Raw genomic sequence first — 23,903 nt, 5'->3', positions numbered from 1 at the left:
AAATGGTGTGTACTGACATCTTTCCGCATTTGAAACAACATTCCTTCTGATGTTCATACATAATTATTTGATGCTATAAAGTAACTAGTAAATAAATGATCGGTTCACGAGCCGCTTGAGCTGAGGCGCTACAGCAATCTGTCATGACACATTAAAGAGCTACAAAACGTTTTTTATTGTTCAAGTTTCTTAAAAAAAAAAACTCAGTTTGAAAGGTGGGACTTTGTTTAATATCATAAGTAACCTGCTCTGTGTTGTCAGTGTCCTCTTTGCTCCACGATGTATTTTTCACTCTGTGTGGTGTGACAGCGCCATGGCTTGTCGGACAAAGCAACAGTAACTAAGGGGGGCGGGTCTTTGTGAAGGGTCAATTAAGAGATGGAAACTCATGATGTTCTTACCAGAGCTGTTCAGTCAAACTCGGGATCATGCGTTTCCATGTCAACAGTATCAACACTGAAATGAATCTGCAGCAGTATGGTACAAGCTCTCTAAGTTGTTTATGTTTATTATTTTTGTAATATTATGTGCTTTGAGACATGAGGTATGTTAACGTCGTCTCTTGTCACGCTTTGCCGAGAGCAGCTGTGTGTGTGCGTGTGTTCATGTGTTTAGGCGGAGGTGTGGCTTTGGACGGCGATTTGTGGGGAAGCTGGGATCATATGCTTTCAATGCTAGCAGGCTAACGTTAGCATTTCCCATATCGCCTACTACACCTTTAATGGTATAATTATGTAAGAATAATCTAATGTCCCGCTAAATAAATGAAATAAAACAAACAATGGCTTGACTAACAGCACCTAGTATTTTTTTTTTTAAATGCTCTGTGCTTTGCTTTCTTTCACTAATGTATTATTTATTTTTATTTCACTCACATCCATCCTTCTTTCTATTATTTGGCCCTCTGTCCTCCTCAGTTCAAACTTGTAGCTGCTGCCCAACCAAAATGATATCGATTGGTATCCTTTGCAGCCTGATAACCTTGTGGTAATAGTGTTTCAAGGGTTGCATTGAATTTTTTTTTTCCAAACAACAACAAAAAAACCCTGTCATTTTCTATGATTTATTGTTCAGATAAGTACCAATTAAAGCTGCACCACTCTGCACCACACCGACTACACCAAGCATCCTGGGTAGCTGCGGCTGCCTGATTCATTCATGTTCTGATAGCCTGTGTCTATTTCTAATCATGTCCATTAATCAAAACGGACAGATGGAGGGACGGAAGGGAAAAACATATGAGGTTTCATCCTCCAGGCATCATAGAGTGTGGCTATTTTCTTCTTCTTCAGTGCGTGATTTGCACCTCTTCTCTTTGTCATCCAGAACTTATAGCTGAATAATAGAATGGCTCTCAGCCGCATGAATGCTTCGGTGTCCCCGAAAGAATGGCGAATGGCTCCAACAGATGGAAAGAGCGAGAGGGGGATGGAAAAAGAGTGCGAGAGAGCATGAAAGCAAGTGTGGAGCGCCATACACAGTGACACCTTCATAAAAATTTTAACGTTCTGTCCAATTGAGGACATCTTTTTCTTTGACTTTTTCAAGAAAACAGAGCAAAATGCGGACATAGGTGAGATTCCCTCTGTGTGCTATTGTTAAAAAAAAAAAAAAGTGCTAAAGGAAGTGACAGCATGAATTATTCTTTTTAAGGTGAGTCACCAGTATTCATATCCTTGCGAAATATAATATCATCATCTATTATACATCTTTACAGTGAGCGTCCATTAGCCTGCCCTTTATATATATATGGAAAACTGTCTGGCTGATATCCATACATAGAGAGCTTTTGCTGAATCAACTGATTCATTTGGACAAGTCAATATATCAATCTCAACAGCTGTATAAATATATCATGTTGTCAACTTCGATGGAAAAACAGGATAACAGCATTTCCCTCACATCTCTTGTGGCGTAGCATCTAAACAAAGTTTTTGAAAATACAAGTTCCTCAAAAGTTTGTTTAGTGAAATATCTTCAAAGAGCATGTATTGATCTAACAAAGTGATTTTAAAGGGTACTTTGTCAAAAGATTTGACAAACATCCCAGATTAATTATGGATTCAGCCCAACTCGTAAGATCTTTTTCCCTCCTTGGACTGCCTCTGAAAAAATGCTGTCTTACCAAAATCTCTTTTTTCAGAACTGTCTTATATAACTGTGGTATGTGTTTGTGTGTGTGTATTTGTGTGTTCATATGCTCCAAAAAGTAATTCTTGGGCTGAACTTCATTCAGTTGTGGACAGTGGTTCCACAAAATGGTAATGAGATTGGTCAGCATTAAATTAAGCTCAAAACACTGCTTAAATACCAAACTGGATTGAGTAAAACAATAAAATGAGTCAAACTATCCCAAACGGAATTTCTTGCAATTAACTAAAATGTTATTTTTTTTAACCATGGCTGCATCCAGATGATGTAGGTGACATCAAACATTCCCAAATCCAATGGTACTTTGGAAACTGGTCTGTAATAGGAGTTGCCTTTTCAGTTCGAAGCAGCACACAGCTGCAGCTTCATCTAAATTTTCATCTTCAACATTTACTTTACCCATCCAGTTACATACAAAGCATGCCGGGAATTAGAAAATACCTGCCCATGTAACAGACGTAGGCTACTAAGAGCTGTGCATGTAAACCTCATTCCCCTCATCTCAAAAGATGCTCTAGCGACTGACGCTAGAGGTTGCAGCCTTTAGCCTCCTTGTTAGAGTGTCCGACTCCCACGCCAGAGATCCAGGTTTGAGGCCTGCGCAGAGCGGGGTGAGTAGGACCTGGGTGAGGGGTTACATTGGTGCCATGAACCAGATGGGAGTGAGGTTTAGGGGGGTGAGTGTAACGGTGACCAGCTAGTAGTTGCTGTGCAAGTAAACCTCACTCCTCTGATCTCAAGAGATGCTCTAGCGACTGACGCTAGAGGTTGCAGTCTGTTACACTGTGAGTGTAACAGACGTAGGCTATCGTAGGCTATAGATATAGAGCCAATCGCCAATTGGTGAAGTCACTGCAGTGGCCATTAGAAGGTACGGTTCCTATAGAAACAATCAGAAGCGCGCCGAAATGACACACAACAGACGCACGCTTAGGACTGCACATGCGCATTAGCTTGATCCAGCCTGAAAAACACCTTTTTTTGGGCATGATTCAAGCGTTTAGAAACACAATTTATGAGACAGTTGTTGTCAGATTTCATTGGTGATTTCAAATATGAAATTTAACCAAAAGCTTGGCAAACAGCTTTGGAGAAGTTTCCCCTTTCAAAGAGATAGGAGCTGCACTTGCATGCCCGAAAAGCATTTCAAAGATGGCCACCAAGTGAAATGACTTGTCTTGAAGGGACTTTGGCATGGTCTTAAACTTCGTGGCTGAGTTGCTGCTGATACTAAACGCTTCCACTTTTCAATAACTCCTCTTATAGTTGACCGTGGAATATCTAGCAGGGATGAAATTTCACAAACTGACTTATTGCGAAGGTGGCATCCTATCACAGTAACACGCTTGAATTCACTGAGCTCTTCAGAATGACCCTTTTTTTATTTATTTTTTTTTTAATTTTGTAAATGCAGACTGCATGGCAAAATTGATTGATTTTATACACCTGTGGCAATGGATCTGACTGAAAAACCTAAATTCAATAATTAAGAGGTGTGTCCCAATAGTTTTGTCCATATAGTGTGTATGTTTATTTTACTGTATACTAAGTAATGCAGGGAGTCCTTGCTTTGCTGTATGTGCATGTGCAAGAGGTTTGAGAGTCTGAATGAGAAATGGACGAGAGTGGAGTAGCTCTTTTATTTATTCAGTCTTCTGCCCTCACACCCAGTCCTCTAAAAGAGTTAAATCTGGCAACAGTCACTAGGGACCCACATGCTGCATCCCAATGAGGAACATGTCGCTCTGAGATGTTGAGTGGGATGGAGTGGTGAGAGGGTGAGATGTGTGTGTAGGTGTGTGTGTGGTAAGGAGGACTAAGACTGTGAAGTTGCTTGAACAGGGTTAGTTGTCTTAACCCTGTCTTGATATTAGCTTTTTTTGATATACTGTGAGAGGCAGAAGCCATTTTTATTTTATTACAGTGCTTGGAGGGAACAAAATTCCTTTTTTTTTTTTTTGCTCAGCAGCCACAGTGGCTGGTCAATATATCAATCTTATATATCAATTTTTTTACCTGCCATCTTCATTTTTCTTATTCAAATATATAAAATTGTTTATTAAAAATATGAAAAACAACAACAAACAAACAAACAAAAAAAAAAACATGCAAATATGTCTTTAAGTGGGCTAAAACAAACATGAAAAAATAAGGGAAACAATTATTTTTGCAGTCACACTGTCCCTGTTGGTTCGCTTTTTGTCTTTTATAACTGTCCATTTATTTTTTACATTTTTTATTTTGTAATCCAGACTAGGTTCCAGATATTACTACAATATTATTAAATATTGTTGAATTAGAAAATGGTCATGTAAAGTGAACATGCAGAGCTTTACGTTCACAATGTAGATACTAGATATTAGTAACCACGAAATCAAAATGGACAATTTTTATTTTTTATGTAATATTGCAGTATTTATTACAAATGATTTATCCGTGCACATCTTTTTTTTTTTTAATTCATGTGTCCTCATAATCTTTAATCAGAATTAAACTTCCCCTCCCACTTGCAGCGACATCACTTTTCTTCTCTGATGGCGTGTTTACTGGTGTGACAACCTGTCACTATCATGTGATCACAGCAATAGAAAACCACAATGATTCAATGATCCAATCAATTCCCGATGGACAAAGTCCCGCCCTACATCTTTTCTTGTTCGAGAAGCCATTTCACTTGGATATATGTCACAATAGGAAAGAAAAGCCTATCACAACTTCTGTCTCATGCTGACTTTAATTGAATTGTTTCCTTGCAAATGCAAATTTTTTTTATGTTTGTTACTTTTTGTCACCATTTGAGAGAGGAGTTGAATGATATGCCAAACTCGAACCCACATCTCCAATACAAGCATCATGACTCGACATGTCTGGTGCATATTTTTTTTTTTTTTTTTTTTTTTACAAATATTGGTGACAGAGCCACGATACGCACCCTTGGACAAAGCTCGCCTGCCTTCATTTAATCACTTAGGGTTAGATTAAAATCTACCAAAAAAAGGGGCACACATCTGGATGATCCATCATTCAAAATAACTTTCTTAAGCCCAACGGACAGTTTCATTTTTCCAGTGTTTACACTAATTACATTTCCAACACATTTCCAGGAGGCTCTGATTAGCTAATCCTGGCTGTGATTGATGGACTGGTTAAGGAAAGAAAAGTTATTTGCCAGTGGAGTGTTAAATGGATGGTTTTGTATTACCAGCTTAATCTTCTGTCTGAGTCACTAATTATCCCTCTGTCAGCAGAAGCAGCGTCACTGACCTGCATGGTGCCGTCTCTAGGGTCTTGTTAGCGTGTTGCTGGCAGCAAATTGTGGCCTAATCGTGAACGATTGGATGGCCCTAAGTCTTTCAGCCCAACCTCATCCCTTGCTCTGTCACATCAGTCACACATTTTCCCTGGAGAATGTCATTCAGGCAAAGTGGAGAAAAAAAAAATAAACCTGTTGAAAATGCTATCTGTGTAGTGGAAGAGGGCTGTTGAGCGATGTCAAGGCTGATGTCCAGGAGGGGAATTTGGAGATTTGAGCTGACTGGCTGTGAAACCTGTGGCGATGAGTCCATGGTGAACATTTATTCAAGGACTGCAGCATTTCTTATAGGCTGTTCTTTTGAACTGACTTGTCGTGATTTTTTATGGACGTGTGATGTTATATGTGTCATGTTATTGACCCATCTATTAATTTATTAAAAAATAAAATTATTAAGTACAGTGACTTCAATACATGTGTTCTATGATGTTTTCATTTCTGTATTTAAAAATATATATATAATAAGTAGTTGGCATAATTTTGTATTATTTACTGTTCAAATGTTTTTATGTTTTAGGAAGTTTAGAAAGCATTTAGAAATGCTTACTAAAGCTGCATTTATTTGATTACAAATACAGTAAAACAGTAATATTGTGACTATCATTTAAAAAACTGATTTCTATTTTAATATATTTTAAAATGTAATTTATTCCTGTGACTTTTGATCAATTTCATGCATCCTTGGTTAGTAAAATGTGTGTAGTATGTATAATTATTTTACTTTTTCTGAAAATAAATAGGTGTAACTAATGTTATAATTCTTCTTTACTAAATTTAAACTTTTCTTGAAAATAGTAAAGTTTTCAAATACATATGAAACCAACATGAACATAATGAGTGCAATTCTAAGAACTTGACGTTTTAAACCAGATTTTTACAAACCCGATTCCAAAAAAGTTGGGACACTGTACAAATTGTGAATAAAAACAGAATGCAATGATGTGGAAGTTTCAAATTTCAATATTTTATTCAGAATACAACATAGATGACATATCAAATGTTTAAACTGAGAAGGGAAAAATAAGTTGATTTTAAATTTCATGGCATCAACACATCTCAAAAAAGTTGGGACAAGGCCATGTTTACCACTGTGTGGCATCCCCTCTTCTTTTTATAACAGTCTGCAAACGTCTGGGGACTGAGGAGACAAGTTGCTCAAGTTTAGGAATAGGAATGTTGTCCCATTCTTGTCTAATACAGGCTTCTAGTTGCTCAACTGTCTTAGGTCTTCTTTGTCACATCTTCATCTTTATGATGCGGCAAATTTTTTCTATGGGTGAAAGATCTGGACTGCAGGCTGGCCATTTCAGTACCCGGATCCTTCTTCTACGCAGCCATGATGTTGTAATTGATGCAGTATGTGGTCTGGCATTGTCATGTTGGAAAATGCATGGTCTTCCCTGAAAGAGACGACATCTGGATGGGAGCATATGTTGCTCTAGAACTTGGATATACCTTTCAGCATTGGTGGTGCCTTTCCAGATGTGTAAGCTGCCCATGCCACACTCACTCATGCAACCCCATACCATCAGAGATGCAAGCTTCTGAACTGAACTGATCTGAACTGGCTTCTTTTTTGACCTGTAGAGTTTTAGCCGGCAATGGCGAATGGCACGGTGGATTGTGATTTCTGGAAGTATTCCTGAGCCCATGTTGTGATTTCCATTACAGTAGCATTCCTGTATGTGATGCAGTGCCATCTAAGGGCCCGAAGATCACGGGCATCCAGTATGGTTTTCCGGCCTTGACCCTTACGCACAGAGATTGTTCCAGATTCTCTGAATCTTTGGATGATATTATGCACTGTAGACGATGATAACTTCAAACTCTTTGCAATTTTTCTCTGACAAACTCCTTTCTGATATTGCTCCACTATTTTTCACCGCAGCATTGGGGGAATTGGTGATCCTCTGCCCATCTCGACTTCTGAGAGACACTGCCACTCTGAGAGGCTCTTTTTATACCCAATCATGTTGACAAATTAACCGAATAAGTTGCAAATTGGTCCTCCAGCTGTTCCTTATATGTACATTTAACTTTTCCGGCCTCTTATTGCTACCTGTCCCAACTTTTTTGAAATGTGTAGCTCTCATGGAATCCAAAATGAGCCAATATTTGGCATGACATTTCAAAATGTCTCACTTTCAACATTTGATATGTTATCTATATTCTATTGTGAATAAAATATAAGTTTATGAGATTTGTAAATTATTGCATTCCTTTTTTATTCACAATTTGTACAGTGTCCCAACTTTTTTGGAATCAGGTTTGTAAAAATAATTCCCCTTTTCTGTATTGTGGATGCTCATATTTATCATTGACCCACCTGCCTTAAGTGTTTTAAATAATTGAAAAACATTTTTCATAGTCACTCAAGTTCTGTTTGAATATTTGTCACTTCATCTTTAGAATATCTTTGACACTTGTATTTGCCTCACGTATTTGTAACTTGCAGATGCAGCACCACTTGACTTTTCCTAGAAATGATCAGTTGCTGTAAAGGTAACCGGATTGTTTTCAAGCCATAATTTGTGTTTCGGTACCAGTAATGGCCTGCAAATTGCAGCTATTACATTTAGTTCTGTTATTTTCCTGCATATGACAGCTTTATGCCTGTCAAACTCTTGACTTGATGGGATCAGAAACAAAATAATGATGGTGATCACCTTTCATCCTGATGTTCATTCCATTAATTTGGGTAAGAAAACAATGTTGCAACTGTTGGATACCATTTTGGATGTGGTACTGTGTGCCTTTGAGATGCTCTCATTCGTTTCTCGGTTAAGAAATTGCCTCATTGCATGCAAACTTCATTGTAATTTTTTTCCAGGACTCTATGGGATTTGAATATTTCATTATAAAGAATAATGAAACTAGAAACTCCCATCCTTATTTGCCTCAAACAGAATAGTGCAAGTAGGAGTATAATGTTCATGCTGGCACCATTTCTCACAAACCATGAACTTCATTGAAAACAAGACAAATTTATCAACTGGGTTCTAAGTATATCTGGAATATAATGCTATCAAATGTTTGGTGAGCTGCAAATAGAGGTTTCTTATTATGTTTTTTAAATCTGTTTCATGAAATCCTAGCAAGACACCTGTTATCACTATTGAATAATATAATGAAGCAAACATCTTAAATGAGCTCTTATTATAAGCAAGGGTAAAACGTGGAAAATCATTTATAATACTATAGAATTATATCATATTAGTTTTATGCTAATGATGTATAAGTGACTACATGCAACATAGAGATATAAAATACAAAATAAAAACTAAATTACATTTATGATATATTTTAGGTAGCTCAGAGATGCCCAACCCTGTTCCTGGAGCTCTACCTTCCTGCAAAGTTTAGCTCCAACCCTGATAAAACACAATCATCTAATTAAGATCTTCAGGAGCACTTGATAATTACAGACAGGTGTGTTGAGCAGGGCTGGAGCTGAACTCTGTAGGATGGTAGATCTCCAGGAACAGGATTGGGCACCCCTGCTGTAGCTAGCTGTCATACAGGAAAGTTATGGTTATCTTAGGACTTTAAGTTGTCTCAGTTACTCGGGTTTTGAACCAAAAGGCATGTTGTCAGTAAAGGTCAATGTACGATCTGTGAACTGTATCTTTTTTCCTGTTCAATAAGTGGAAATGTTCAATAGCTTATTTTTTGTAGCCAAGGATTGAATGCATGTATAATAATCTATATAGAAACTGGGTTACACTTTATATATACACTACAGTGCTGTAGTTAAATTGTATTATACATCACCTAGATATTAGAGAATGACAAGCCGGCTGGCCCTTTGGCATTGTATAGAATACCTATAGGAAATGCCACTTATATAAACCATGTCATACTTTGCCTACAAACTTCAGGCAACATATGTATTTTTTTTTCTTTTAACATGAGAAAGTGATACAAGTTTAATTTTTGTCACTTTACTATCCCTTTAAGGAGCCAATTTGCTGTAATTCATGGTCAGTGGCATCTCGGGTCTCATGATCTTCAATGGGAAACTCTATCTGGAGTGCAGGTTCTGTCTGAGGTGAGTCTGATCAATTACACTGGCGATATTTTCTCCCTCGCGTGCGATTTAGATCCTGTGCCGCGTGATAAGAGGTTTTCGTTGCAGTCGCTCCTCTCCTGTTCCTGCAGGAAAGACTGTGAAAAACGAGATTGTGTTTTGCTGTCATCTGTTCTGTTCTTTCCGCGACATCTGTCCCCAGCAGCCTCTCCTGGTTAGATGAGAACTAAACCTCGCCAAAGCTCGCAGGTGCTGGGCTGAATATTCATTAGGCTAAGTTGCGTTGTTGTGGGAGAATGGAGGTACTTCGCTTTGAGAGAAATCAGAAAATCGATGCGCTCCCTCCCCGCCTCGTTCACCCCTGGTTAGCCACGGTGGATTAATCCAGTGCAATGCAATCTACTGCGCCTGTATCAGATTACACAGGCCCAAATCTCAGACAAGACTTGGCTAATGGATAATGTATGCAGGGCTGAGAGCTGTAAGGAAACCACAGCAGAGTTAAATATTGCCCTGTTTCAAAGGGTTGGAAGTTTAGACATGGGCATCAATCGATATTTGCCTTGTGACATATAGAGAGAGTCAGTAAATGCAGGCAGTTAAAGCTGTCCTTTATTTGTTTGGGAATTGTACTGCTGTTTTTCCTTAGCCTCCTTCACGCATTAGCAGTGGCAAGTATATTATCAATCTGCTAGAAGTGAATCGATAAGGTTCGCCACAGAAGTAAGGTGATCTACAGTCCAGCTTTGAGAAAAACTATAATTTTGCTGTATCATGCAGTATCTAATCTGATATTGACATCTGAAAAGAATAAGGGCATTACATTTCGCCTAGGAACATCTGGCAGTAAATCTTGTAATTCATGTAGCTCTTCTAGAATATGGAACTAACAAAAACAAGTTCATGGGTTCAATTCTCAGGGAACACACAAACCGATAAAAATTATGTTTGAATGTATCATAAGTTGCTTTGGATGAACACATCTGTCAAATGCCTAAATATAATGAATTTGGTCCAATAAGTTGTTTTATACAGTTTTTTTTTATTTTTTATATTAAATCCTGACATGTTGTGCAAAATGATATAGTATATCTACTGTATACAAGCATTATTAATTAAATAAAACTACTGTAAAGATGCAATGAAGTGAGCTCCTTAAAACAAAATAATTCAAAATGAATAAAAGCAAATATATTGTATGAAACATTTAACAAGAAAACACCAAGAACATAATTCTGTTAAATATAATTTACTTGTAATTTATGTATATAGAATCCAGAAAATAATATGTAATAATATTTCAAAATATTGAATATTACAATTATGAATATTATAAAATATTACATAAATCTGTTATATAAATATATAAAATACAAATAATGAAATATTTATATATAGTTTTAAATATTAAATTTGTTATTTTATGATATTTTTAAAATTATAAAAATATTATAAAAAATATATAAAATTGGTAATATTTAATATTATTACCCTACAAATTAAAAAATAAAAATAAATAAATAATAAAACACCAGGAACATAATTCTGTTAAATTTAATTTACTTGCTGCGTTGTTATGGAATACAGAAAATAATTTGTAATAATATTATAAATTATTAAATATTACAATTAAAAATATTATGAAATATTACATGAATCTCTTATATATTGTTTAATATATATATATATATATATATATATATATATATATATATATATATATATATATATATATATATATATATATATATATATATATGATAAAATATTAAATATAATTATAAAAATGTCATAAAAATGATAAAAAATCAATGGTAATATTTCATATTATTACCCTATATGTTGTATCATTTTTATTGCACTGAATTAAAATTTTTCTGTAAACCGCTAAGGTACTGTAATTCTGTAATGGTTTTAGTTCAAGTTACTTTGCTTTATTTCTAAATCCCCACGCAACCGTCTGTTTTTTCTAAAGGCCTTCTGTTTTTGCACTGTAGTTATTCTGCTCCAAATGATGAATTCCATTCATTACTTCCACAGACCTTAGGGTCAATGCAAGCCATGGCTAAACAGATTTCATTAACCAAGAGCAAGGCAGGCTGGAAAAAAGAAGCAGTGCTAGTCGACCTTGGCCGTAAGGTTACACGTTTATTGATTGTTATCCCCTCCCCTCCGTCCCTGCCTTTCTTTTGTGGGCTAGCGGGTCAGCTCGATAATGTTTCACCCTTTGTGTACAGTGTGTGGACCGCATCTTGTTATGTCTACGTGTAGAGTGGTGTGGAGATAAGAAATGCTTGTGCTTTTGTGGTACTGCGGATTTCAGGCTATAGATTTTTGGATTATGCGACGTATACTGCTTCACACTGCTGAAACTGCTACAAGTGTATATGAAGATGTTACAAATTACTGCACCCAATTACTGGCTGAGGGTTTCTTTACACTGTTACCTTCAAAGACTTTACATTTGGCCATGTACACACTGCAGTTAAATACGGTTGTCAGCTGTCTTCTGAAGGCTTAAGGCTGTTATGTGCTTAGGATTTTGGTTATTTATGGGAGTGACGACCGTAACTACAACTGAATTCAGGTATAGTGACAGCAAAATTTTCATTAAATTAGCATAATATGTACAGAAATTAACAGAACAAATAGTTATTAATGCAGATTTAATTAGAAGAAGCTCATAAGCAGCTTAAAGTCAACATGAAATCAAAATTGACCCTAATTATGTCTTAAAACATATTCCTGGATTCATTGTGCACAGTTCACTGGTGCACATTATTACAAAGAGAAACAGTATTGTTGTCATAATCTTTCATCAAAATATAACTTTCTCCATTCTGACTTATTTTGTGAAAAAAAAGTAGCATACTTTAAAAAAAAAAAGTAATTATTTTGGAAATAATATATGGAAATAATATACTTTAAAACAATATACCAATAGTTCTAACTGAATGTAATGTTTTCAGACTTTAATGAAAATGTATTGGTTTAAATTTACATTATTTGCAATTTGCTGAAATTTAGAGTGCTTTTTTGACCAGCTAAGTAGGAATTAAGTACATCTTTATATGTAATTTCAATTTCTTCTTAATGTCCCAGTATCGACGTAACGTTGAACGTGACTGAATGAATGGGATTGTCTAAGTTACTATTGTAACCCCTGTTCCCTGAAGGAGGGAACCGAGACGTTACGTCGATACTGACGTAATGGGCTTCCAGGCGAGACCCCTTTTCATCATTATCGATGTAACGTCGAATGTGACTGACTGAATGAGAACTAACATTCTTCAATGTAATTTCTATTAAAGTACACACACACACACACACACACACACACATATACATATATATATATATATATATATATATATATATATATATATATATATATATATATATATATATATATATATATATACTTTAAAGAATTGAAGTACAAAACTACAAGTGCACTATTGCAAAAGTGCAATTATTTTTCATAAGAGTTTTGTTTATTATTGATTTCAGCATACACTTCTGTCTCCAATGGAGTTTGGGTTCCTTGCCACAATTGCCTTTTTGCCTGCTTATAGTTGGGGACGCTTAATATCCGGCAAGTTTATTGATTTGTCTACTGAGACCATTGGAATGAGAACTGAGCTGGATGATGACAACACTGTTTTCTACATTATAAAAAAGTTAGTTCCTGTCCTTGATTCTGATTGGTCAATAGCTGTGTTTTTTTCACGAGAAAACACAGCTATGACCGCTTCACCCAACGGTGTATCACTACACAACACCCTAAGCAACCACTCTTAGCAACGTAAACTGTACGCCATCATCATTTTATCCCAGTAAAGTTGCTTTGAAACAATCTTTATTGTATAAAGTGCTATATAAATAAAAGTGACTTGACTTGAATTGACTTGACTTGACTTGACCATAGACTGTAAAAAAAGATTGGCGACTCACCTTCGCTCTCTTTCATTGTAGTAAGTAAAGCTGCCAGTGTGCCAATATGGCGCTGACACCTTGAATCTCGAGTCTGCATAGTGAACTTGGAGCCCAAGTCTGCATAGTACTGTGTGCGAATTGGAGGTGCGATATCAAGGTTCCACCCACACTCCTGCAGAATCGGTTAATACTGCAGAACAACTCATTATGTTGTTGTGAAATAAACAATGTAGAAATGTACAAATTAAAGGTGCTCTAAGCGATGTCACGCGTTTTTAGGCCAAAACATTTTTTGTCACATACAGCAAACATCTCCTCACTATCCGCTAGCTGCCTGTCCCCTGAACACACTGTAAAAAAACGTGGTCTCTGTAGTCGCCACAAGCTCCAAAAACTGCAATAAAAACAAACTGGTGCAGCCTGGACCACGAAACATAATAAACATGCTCCAGCCAATAACTGACAAGAATGATTTTAAATGTGCGTTCATGACTGTTTCAGGAAGCACGGAGGGGAGGGGAGGAGGAGGAGGAGGGAGGGTCTAGCTAGCCTGTTTTGTTTGACAACACTTTGAACGTCAACAGGAAGTTACTCCACCCAGGATCACTTAGAGCACCTTTAAAGTTAAAGCTCCAATCTCCTCCCGAAGATCCAGAAAAAAGTCTGTTGGCAGCACAGTGACTACTTCGCTCAGAGAAGTTGTCAATCTCAGCTGTCAATCATGACGTCAAAACCCGTGTTTTTATAGCATCAAATGACTAACTAAAAACAAACTTATTTAAAGAATGAACACTTTAATTAACATCAGTGTGATAAAAATGGCCTAAAGTGACAGAAACCATCTTTGGGGGGAAAAAATTGATGTGTAATTTTGACTGTAATTTAGTTTGTCTCACGTCTCATTACATTACATGGAAAGGGCGGGGTTTATGACCTTTACTGCATCCAGCCACCTGGGGGCGATCAAGATGCTTTGGCTTCACTTTTAAGGACTCATATGGCACGCTTGGACTTGACTTAAAGGGTTAGTTCACCCAAAAATGAAAATACTGTCATTTATTACTCGCCCTCATGCCGTTCCACACCCGTAAGACCTTCATTAATCTTCGGAACGCAAATTGAGATATTTTTGTTTAAATCCGATGGCTCCGTGAGGCCTCCATAGGAAGCAATGACATTTCCTCTCTCAAGATCCATAAAGGTACTAAAAACATATTTAAATCAGTTCATGTGAGTACAGTGGTTCAATATTAATATTATAAAGCCAATATTTTTGGTGTGCCAAAAAATAACGACTTATATAGTGATGGACGATTTCAAAACACTGCTTCAGGCATTGTGAGGGTCAAGGCTTTCCCATCCTAGTCTGGCATGCAAACACATGATAATAACAGGCATTCTGTTCTGCAAACAAACATGCTTGACGCTCTGCAAAATTAGCTTTTTGTGAATGTGCCACTAAGTGGTTTATATTCTTGTTGCCATGTTGTGCAATGAGAATACTAATCTTGTTGGTTGTACAGTAGGTCTTATAAATTGTGCCTAGCAGTGTTTTCAAAGACATATTGAGTGCTGTACAGCATGGAAACCCTCTCAGACCTCACCAGGGGTCTCAGTTTTCACAACCAACTTCAAAGAGCTGAATCTTAATCTCGCTCTGGCCAGAACAAGACGTCACTATGGCACTGAGCAACATTTGCTCTGCCGGTGTTGTGTTGTGGACTGGTGTGAAATGGGAATAATTCTTTTGTGTATGGAGAGCAATTTAATTTGTATGTATGCAAAGTACATTCCTCAGCATACATGCAAGTTCAACATGATGCATTATTTATGAAATCTTATAAGATAGATGGACGCATATGGACCACATTTATGAATCCCAGGCAGAGCCACATCACAAATGCATTCTGTGCAGAAAGTGCAGATGCATCATGCGTGAAATCTGTTTTCTGCAGTGTGTGACCTCAGTAATGCACATTTATAATGGAACGAATAAAGGTAATTGTTATGATGAGATAGCAGCGTCCAGACTAAGTTCATTCTTGGGATTTAAGGGAGGACATTAGCCATGGATTATCCGTATTTGTATTTTGCACACAGTTTTACAAACACCCGTCTTTTGTCATCTGGTTTTCAAAACGCCTGCTCGCAAATGACCTGCAGACACAAACTGCATTTAATTAGCATCAAATGCCAATCACTGATCTGACTGACTGTGACTAATTAGGATCAAATACTAAGCACAGGTGTGAGTGACGGCACAGAGCTTTTCCTCACATTTAATCTGCAGTTTTCCCCAGCTGCTGTTGGGTGAACCTGACAGTGCTGTGGGGACGTGTAGCATTAGTGGGATTTGTTCTGCTGGAGTCCTCATCGTGCTTCAGAATACTGGCCTTTGATGCAGGATTATGCCTCTGATTGTGACTCATGCCCTCGATTAGTGTCTGTTTTTGGACTGGAAAAAAGAAACAGGGATGTTCACAGCGTGGCAAAGACTCATAGGCCCTATCATCACTCTGTATTAGTTTCCTTATCAGTCAAAGGGGAAAATTAGAGCCTATTAGATACCCAAGCAAATGCTGATGAATCAGAAGAGAGTAGATATAAATAGAGCATCATTTCGAAAGTTGATGAAAAAAAAAAAAAAAAAAAAAATACACTATTGGATAGCAATTTCTGCTTTCTATGTAAGAAAGAAAAGATACTGGGTCTTACTCACTGACAATCATTCTGACATGCTCTTGAATCTGTTTTATTTTAAATTGATGGTGCCCAAACTGTCTCTGTAAAAGGGCTTTTGTACAGCCATTCTTCACTCTCTCCAAATGTTTTTTTCACTCTGTAGAATTGAATTCTCTTATGCCCACCAAGGCCGCATTTATTTGATCAAAAATACAGTAAAACTGTAGTATTGTTATATATTTTTACAATTAAACCCTTGAATGCATGAATGTTTCGCTAATCATTATTACAGTGCCCTCCACAAATATTGGCACCCTTAGAAAATATGAGCAAAGGTGGCTGTGAAAAAAAATCTGCATTGTTTATCTTTTTGATCTTTCATTCAAAAAAAAATTCACAAAATTCTAACCTTTCATTTAAGTAAAACAATTGAAAATGGGGGAAAAAGCTCATTATGAAATAAATGTTTTTCTCCGATACATGTTGGCCACAATTATTGGCATCCCTAGAAATTCTTCTGAGTAAAATGTCTCTGAAGTATATTCCCATTCACATTTACATTTTTTAGCACACCAGGGTGACTAGGAGCATGAAATTGTGCAGCCATGACTTCCTGTTCCACAGGAGTACAAATATGTGTAAACACAAAGGCCAAATCCCCTTAATCATTCATCACAATGAGAAAAAACAAATAATATAGTTCTGATGTGTAGCAAAAGATCGTTGAGCTTCACAAAATAGAAAATGGGTATAAGAAAAAAGCTAACGCATTGAAAATCCCCATTTCCACCATCAGGGAAATAATTAAGAAGTTTCAATCAACTAAAAAAGAGGACGTGTGTCTAAATCGTCCTAATGTGCGGTGAGGAGGAAAGTTTGAGTGGCCAAAGACTCTTCAAGGATCACAGCTGGAGAATTGTAGAAATTAGTTGAGTCTTGAGTCTCAGAAAGCCTAAAATAAATTACCAAACAGCACCTACATCCCCACAAGTTGTTTGGGAGGGTTTCAAGAAAAATCCTCTGCTCTCATCCAGAAACAATCTCCAGCATATTCAGTTGTCAGACACGACTGGAACTTCAAATGGGACTGGCTTCTGTGGTAAGATGAAACAAAAAAAATTGCTTTTTGGCAGCAAACCCACCAGATGGGTTTGGTGCACACATGGATAAAAAGTACCCCATGCCCACGGTTAAATATACTGCTGGATCTGCTGTGAGCCTATTTTTCTGCTGGAGGTCCTGGACATCTTGTTCAGATACATGGCATCATGGATTCTATCAAATACTAACCGATAAAAAATCAAAACCTGACCACTTCTGCTAGAAATCCAATAATGAGCAGTGGTTGGATTGTCCATCAGGACAATGATCCAAAACAAACATCAAAACCAACACAAAAATGTGTCACCGAGCATGAAATGAAGCTTCTGCCATGGCCATCCCAGTTCCCTGACCTGAAACCTAAAGAAAATGAGTAGAGTGAACTGAAGAGAAGAAGCACCAACATGGAGCTGAAATCTGAAGGATCTGGAGAGATTCTGTATGGAGGAATGGTCTGATCTCTCCTCAGGTGTTCTCCAAAATCATCAGGCATTATAGAAGAAGACTCAGAGCTGTTATCTTGGGAAAAGGACATTGCAATAATTGGGTGCCAATAATTGTGGCCAACATGAACTAGAGAAAAACATTTATTTCATAATGAGCCTTTCCACTCATTTTCAATTGTTTTACTTAAATGAAAGGTTAGAATTTTGTGAATTTTTGAATGAAAGATCAAAAAGATAAACAATGCAGATTTTTTTTTCACAGCCACCTTTGCTCATATTTACTAAGGGTGCCAATATTTGTGGAGGGCACTGTACATATTCAGGTCTTTAGCTACTTGGATCTATATCTAACACAGATGGATCGCTAACCGCCGCAATTGTATACAGCTCCTCTGATATTTTAACAACAATTACAAATATATATATATATATATATATATATATATATATATATATATATATATATATATATATATATATATATAAAATGCAATATATTTCATTACCCTTTTTTAACTTGGAAGGGCTCAATTTGAGCAGATGCTTTTTTACCATCATCACTGTCATTGTCAGAGCTCATTTGTCCAGTATGTTCAACATCTGGCTACGTTCAGCATCTTCTCAAAACCATAATTTTCAACATCTTCAAAATCAATATTTTGATCACTGACAGCTGCTTCACCAGATTCACCATCAAGTAACAGTGACACTAATATCTGATTGCGTACAGTACTTGCTCTGTAATAAATTGCTGAACCATTTCAAGTTTTGCTGATTATACTTGTGTATTCTTTGTTTTATGCCTGCAGTGATTATGAGTGAAACATCACGTCATCATTTGAGGAATAAAGTTGAATTGCACAAAAAATACGCTTACACTATTACATACCTTAGGTCGCTTGTTAACCTATACACTTTTTTACAAAAATAAATAAATAATAATAATTAGAAAACATTCTTTTATAATTTTTTTCTTGTTATATTGTTTATAATGAATATATTAAGGAATACTAAGAAGGTCTAACTTAAAAAAATAAAATAAAATAATGAATGAGTGGAGGGTATCGAACAAGCGGCAGCCTCCCCTAGTTTTTCTTGAAGCCAATATGGAAGTGACTTAAACTGCAATACATCGACTCTCAAAAGAGAGCAGAATCTCATTGACCCCCATGTTAAAATGGCCAACTTTACAGAAGAAAAAAAACATATTTAAAGCCTGGTACAAATTGTGGTTTTGGTCTATACTGCTAATTTTGCCCTTCATGACAAGTCTGAGGGGGGTGAATTTTTTTATAACTCATCCGTTTAAATTATTTTAAGTCTTAAAGTTCTGCATAATTAAGGGTGTGGTCACTTGAGTGACAGGTATATTGCCGTTGCTGTCTGTGAGCCGTCATGTTACCTCAGCTAATTCTAGCCGCTGTATTTGGCATCTCTGCCGTGTTTAAGTTTTTTTCCGGGATTATTTCATACAATTATCAAATAATATGGCTTGCTTGCTGTGTGGTTAATGACAGAGACAGATGTGTGTCTGTGTATATGTGCACACATGCGGAAGATAAACAGAACTCACATTGTTGGCTCGTCTTGGCATTGGCTAAAAGTTTTGTTTGGGAGATTTACTATGACACTGGCTGGAGAATATGCTTCTCAAGACACCACAAACTACAGCAGCACTGCTTGGATATTATAACTAAAGCTGCTGCACTATTTTGAAAAATTATACTTTGGACACAGACTCATTTGTTTGTGAATGTCTAATGTATACGATCATATACAGTTTTACAACATAAACGCTGCTCAGTTTGCATAATTTCTTAAAGAACGATGATGGAGAGCAGATCATTCAGAAGAAATGTGATGCAAACAATGGACAATGTATCAATATTTCATGGATTTAATGCTTTTGTGAACAAAAAGTGCTGTTGTTTGTTTTCAATGGACGCTTATGGACATTTTACCCAAGTGTGATGGATTGGATTCATCTGGCGATCACTATTTAATTACAAAGATATGGAGTCGTGTTTTGGTTTTGCGTGTTGTCATTTGCACTCCCGACACAAATTACAATATTACTGTTGCTGGAGCATCTATATTGTAAAAAAGACACAGAAGATCGACAGTTAACCTTTAGAACTTTCAAATGATATAACTTGTTATCTTTATTAATATTTTAGATAGTGTCTAAGATAGATAGATAGCTTCTTTAGCCTGCTAACATGATCACGTCATGCTAGGCAGGTGTGGTTTCAGCAACCAGGCACCTCAGTTCCAACCACGTCCCACCTCTTTGCCCATTTTCTGTTATCCGGGAGTGACGCGTGATGATGCACCATCAAAATGGCAATGGCCACTTTTTTAAAAAAATTCCTTAAAAATGCTCTTCAGAAATCTATGGGTGACGTCACGGACACTATGTCCTTTTTTTTTTTTTTTACAGTCCATGGTATTGAATGACGTCCTGGGTTCCCTAGTGAAAAAAAAGTATACTTTATTGTATTTTAAATATATTCCCTTTTTCTATAGTACACTGCAAATATACTAACAAAAAATGTACTATCATTAAATATATAAAAAGTATATTAGTATATTATATCATATATTAGTATATTATATCATATTTTCACAATGCAACTTTTAACACACTTTAAAATAATTGTACTTTAGTATATTTTCTAAAAAATATATTTTAGAAAAATATACTTGAATTGTAAGTTCATTTTATTTTTTAAAAGTGTATTTATTTGCACTTTATAAAAATATATTTGAGGTATATTTTAAGTCAAGTCAAGTCACCTTTATTTATATAGCGCTTTTTACAATGCAGATTGTGTCAAAGCAGCTTTACATTGATAGCTGGTACATAATTTGGCTGCACAGCAGCTCTTAAATAATAGTATCAATGCAGGCAGATCAGAAGCACTGTTGAATAAATGTCAAGAATACTATTGAATATCAAATGTCAAGTGTCCCCAACTAAGCAAGCCAAAGGCGACAGCGGCAAGGAACCCCAAAGGAACCCAATTCTGATACAGTTCCCTGCTGCTAATCCTCATTTACTGTTCAGAAATAGTATTGGATCAATGTAGGATTTAGACAGACTATTGTAAACGTGAATAAAGAGTTGAACATGCTGTCTTATATCTTTGGTATATTCTGTCAACAGATGCTGTTCCTCACGAGTCTCTGCGGTCATCATTGTGCCATCAGACACAATGAGAAGCTCATCAGAACATGGAATATAATGTGTAATTTGTATTTGTGTATAGAGGGTCACCATGGTCCAATATTTTTTTTTTTTCTTTAATGAAAAACATGGTAAGTTTTGCTGAATCTAAGTTTAAATAAAAACTATTGGATTTGTCAATGAAATATGTCTCTTCATTAGTGATGTTATTACATTTTACTTATTTTAATGGCCTTGAAAACAAATGCATTCAACTTTGGGAAAATGTGTTAAACTGTATTTAAGTAGTAGCACAACTGTATTGTGTGAGATTATGTAATTCAAAGTACAGTAGTCAACATTTGAAGTGGATCAAAAAAGTTAGGACAACTTTGATTAAAGGTTTTGATCCGCTTCAAATGTTGACTATATTATACAAAGTATAAGTAATAACAAAGTGCGTTGTTATGGACTGCAAAGTGTGTAATGTTTAATATTTGGAATAAGCCAAAGGTACTGAGCATACAGTATATACTATTACCTGTAAAATAATATATTCAGTGTATATTGCTTGTGTTTTCTGAAGACACTCGTAATTATTTTGTAATGTACTTAAATCACAAATAAAGTGTACTTACAACACAAAGTGTACTCCTAACAGAAATAAAGTATACTTATAACACAAATAAAGGTATACTCATAACAGAAATAAAGTATACTTATAACACAACATATATTATAACAAAAAAATATACTTTTAACACAAATAAAGTATACTTATAACACAAATTAAGTACACTTTAATATCACTAATCAAGCATGTAATTAGTCCCTACACAGACATATACTTAAAGTGTACTAAGTATACTTGAAGTTGTTCCAATTTAGCACACATAAGTATACTAAATATACTTAAAGTTGTATTTTAATACTACTTAATTTCAAATTAAATATACTTAGTACAAAATTAGTTGTTTCAAAATAGCACACTTTAAATGAACTAATCATTAACCCACTTGAAATATACTAATAATTAGTCTTGCTGCAAGTATACTTAGTATACTTTTTTTTCACTAGGGTTGATAAAGACTGGAGGTATGCACTTCAGAGTTAAAATAATTTTTTTTCTATTTGAATATATTTTATAATGTAATTTATTCCTGTGATGGCAAGGCTGAATTTTCAGCATCATTACTCCAGTGTTCTGTCACATGATCCTTCAGAAATCATTTATATGCTGTCATTAATATGCTGCTTTGCAACATTTCTCATAATATATCAATGTTGAAAACAGTTACAAGTGCAAGTGCAAACTTATTATGAATCATGATTTCTGTTTGAAAACGTCTTTGAACAAGTTAAATGCAAATAAGTGCATATGCACAATTTATGAATGAGACCTGTGCCTGTGCATTGTAAGATATTCGCATAAGCATCTTTCTGTAGGAAATCATTTTAAGCCCAGAACTGTAATTTCTTTGTAATCAATACATTTTATTTTCTCTGTCAAGCAGACCGTGCAAGAGCAGTGTGCAAAAATCTAATTAAATTCTGCCTCACAGTACACCTCATGTGAGCACACATACACCACTCATTCAGAAAGTGTTTTTTTTTTTCTTCACATTTTGTTTCCGTTATTGGTTCTCCTCACAGATGTATTTAGCTCCAACAACTTTAGTCACATCAGACTACAAATGTTTCTTCTAGGAGGTTTCAGATGTTGTCATATATCTTCCAGCAAACCCCAGGCTTGACGTAACATTGGTCTTCCTCAGAAATCTCTTCTAGCCACTCAACCACAAAAACAGGCAGTTCTTTGTTATATTTATCTGAAATTCACAAACAAGTCATACTTTTCAATGTATTAGACAATCCAGTTTGGAGCGAGACCTTGTTCAGCATTACACAAACAACTTGCATCCTCATTCAAACATGAACGACAAGAATCATTACTGATTTGCTCCTGGTCCACAAAACCTCAAGAAAACACCATCAATGGGTGAGTAAAACAGTTAGTAAAACAAAGCAGAGGCATGTAGAAAAATGGTAATGGTTCACCTATAGCTGAATCCATCTTTCTACAATGTCATTTAGGCCATTTAACGATGCCTATTGAAATCTTATTCTACCCACATCACCTGCACTGAGAAATAAACCATTTTTCTTCTCTGTAGTGTGTAGCATGTGGGTGTGTGTACATATAGGGAAAATTGAGCTATTACCAGGCATAAAAGACAGTATAATCATTCATTAAGACAAATGTGATGTGTTTATGAAAAGCACAGAAACATTCCCAAACCTTCTCCATGCAGACTGATTTATGGGATTTATGGGATTGTTCATATTGTGTCTGCATTCTTCAGGATACAGACAGTAAGTGGAGTGGGATGTTAAGGATGAAAGCGTTCCAGCCTACGCCCCATAGCTTTCATTAATGAGTCTAATTAGAGTGCTGTTAATTTGCCATTTGTGCCCCTGGCCATGATCTAGTGCCTTCATTTGCATCCTGAAGGATATTTTTCTCATCTCTGCCAGCTGACCGGAATACCAAGAGAAAAAGGAGAGATGAGAGGACCATTCAAAAGAGATTGAAACAAAAGGCAGCGAAATGAACAGAAAGGAATGGAATGAAATATTTTCCCAGAGGAGAATTTGATTATTCAGTGGTTGCTCATTTAAGTAACTTTGTTTCCTGATATTTCACTTAAAAATTCCTTTTGGAAAATCTCATAGGAACCTCAAGAAGAGATACATGGCATATCTGTAATAGGCCTACCACCATTCAGAAGCAATATGTTTTCTAATAGATCATTCATATTTGACATAGATGTCAATCAATGATCTATCTAATGTAACGGTACATGTATTCGTCCCGAACAGTCAGTCACGGCCAATCCACACTACAATCAAAGACGTGTCACTCGTATTGTTTTGAATGGGAGAAAGTGTAACACGCAATATGGCGGAATAAGTCCCGCCTTCTAAATAAGAGCCAATCGCCGACTGGTAAAGTCATCGCGTTACTTCAGCGGCTGTTAGAATCACCGGTTTCTATAGAAACAGTCAGACGCGCGCCTCCGA

The 23,903-nt window shown here is 36.1% G+C and overlaps 1 long non-coding RNA gene across 1 annotated transcript; it reads left to right on the top strand.

The window, feature by feature from the left end:
* Window positions 1-1,277: 1,277 nt before the first annotated feature.
* On the top strand, window positions 1,278-20,866 carry LOC125276292. The gene is made up of 3 exons (XR_007186618.1): window positions 1,278-1,573; window positions 9,422-9,512; window positions 20,823-20,866. It is a non-coding gene; the product is annotated as an uncharacterized LOC125276292 (long non-coding RNA).
* The last annotated feature ends 3,037 nt before the right edge of the window (window positions 20,867-23,903 follow it).

The sequence above is a fragment of the Megalobrama amblycephala genome, linkage group LG9, assembly GCF_018812025.1.
Source record: "Megalobrama amblycephala isolate DHTTF-2021 linkage group LG9, ASM1881202v1, whole genome shotgun sequence".
NCBI lineage: Eukaryota > Metazoa > Chordata > Actinopteri > Cypriniformes > Xenocyprididae > Megalobrama > Megalobrama amblycephala.
This window is presented reverse-complemented; position numbering and strand designations above follow the sequence as displayed.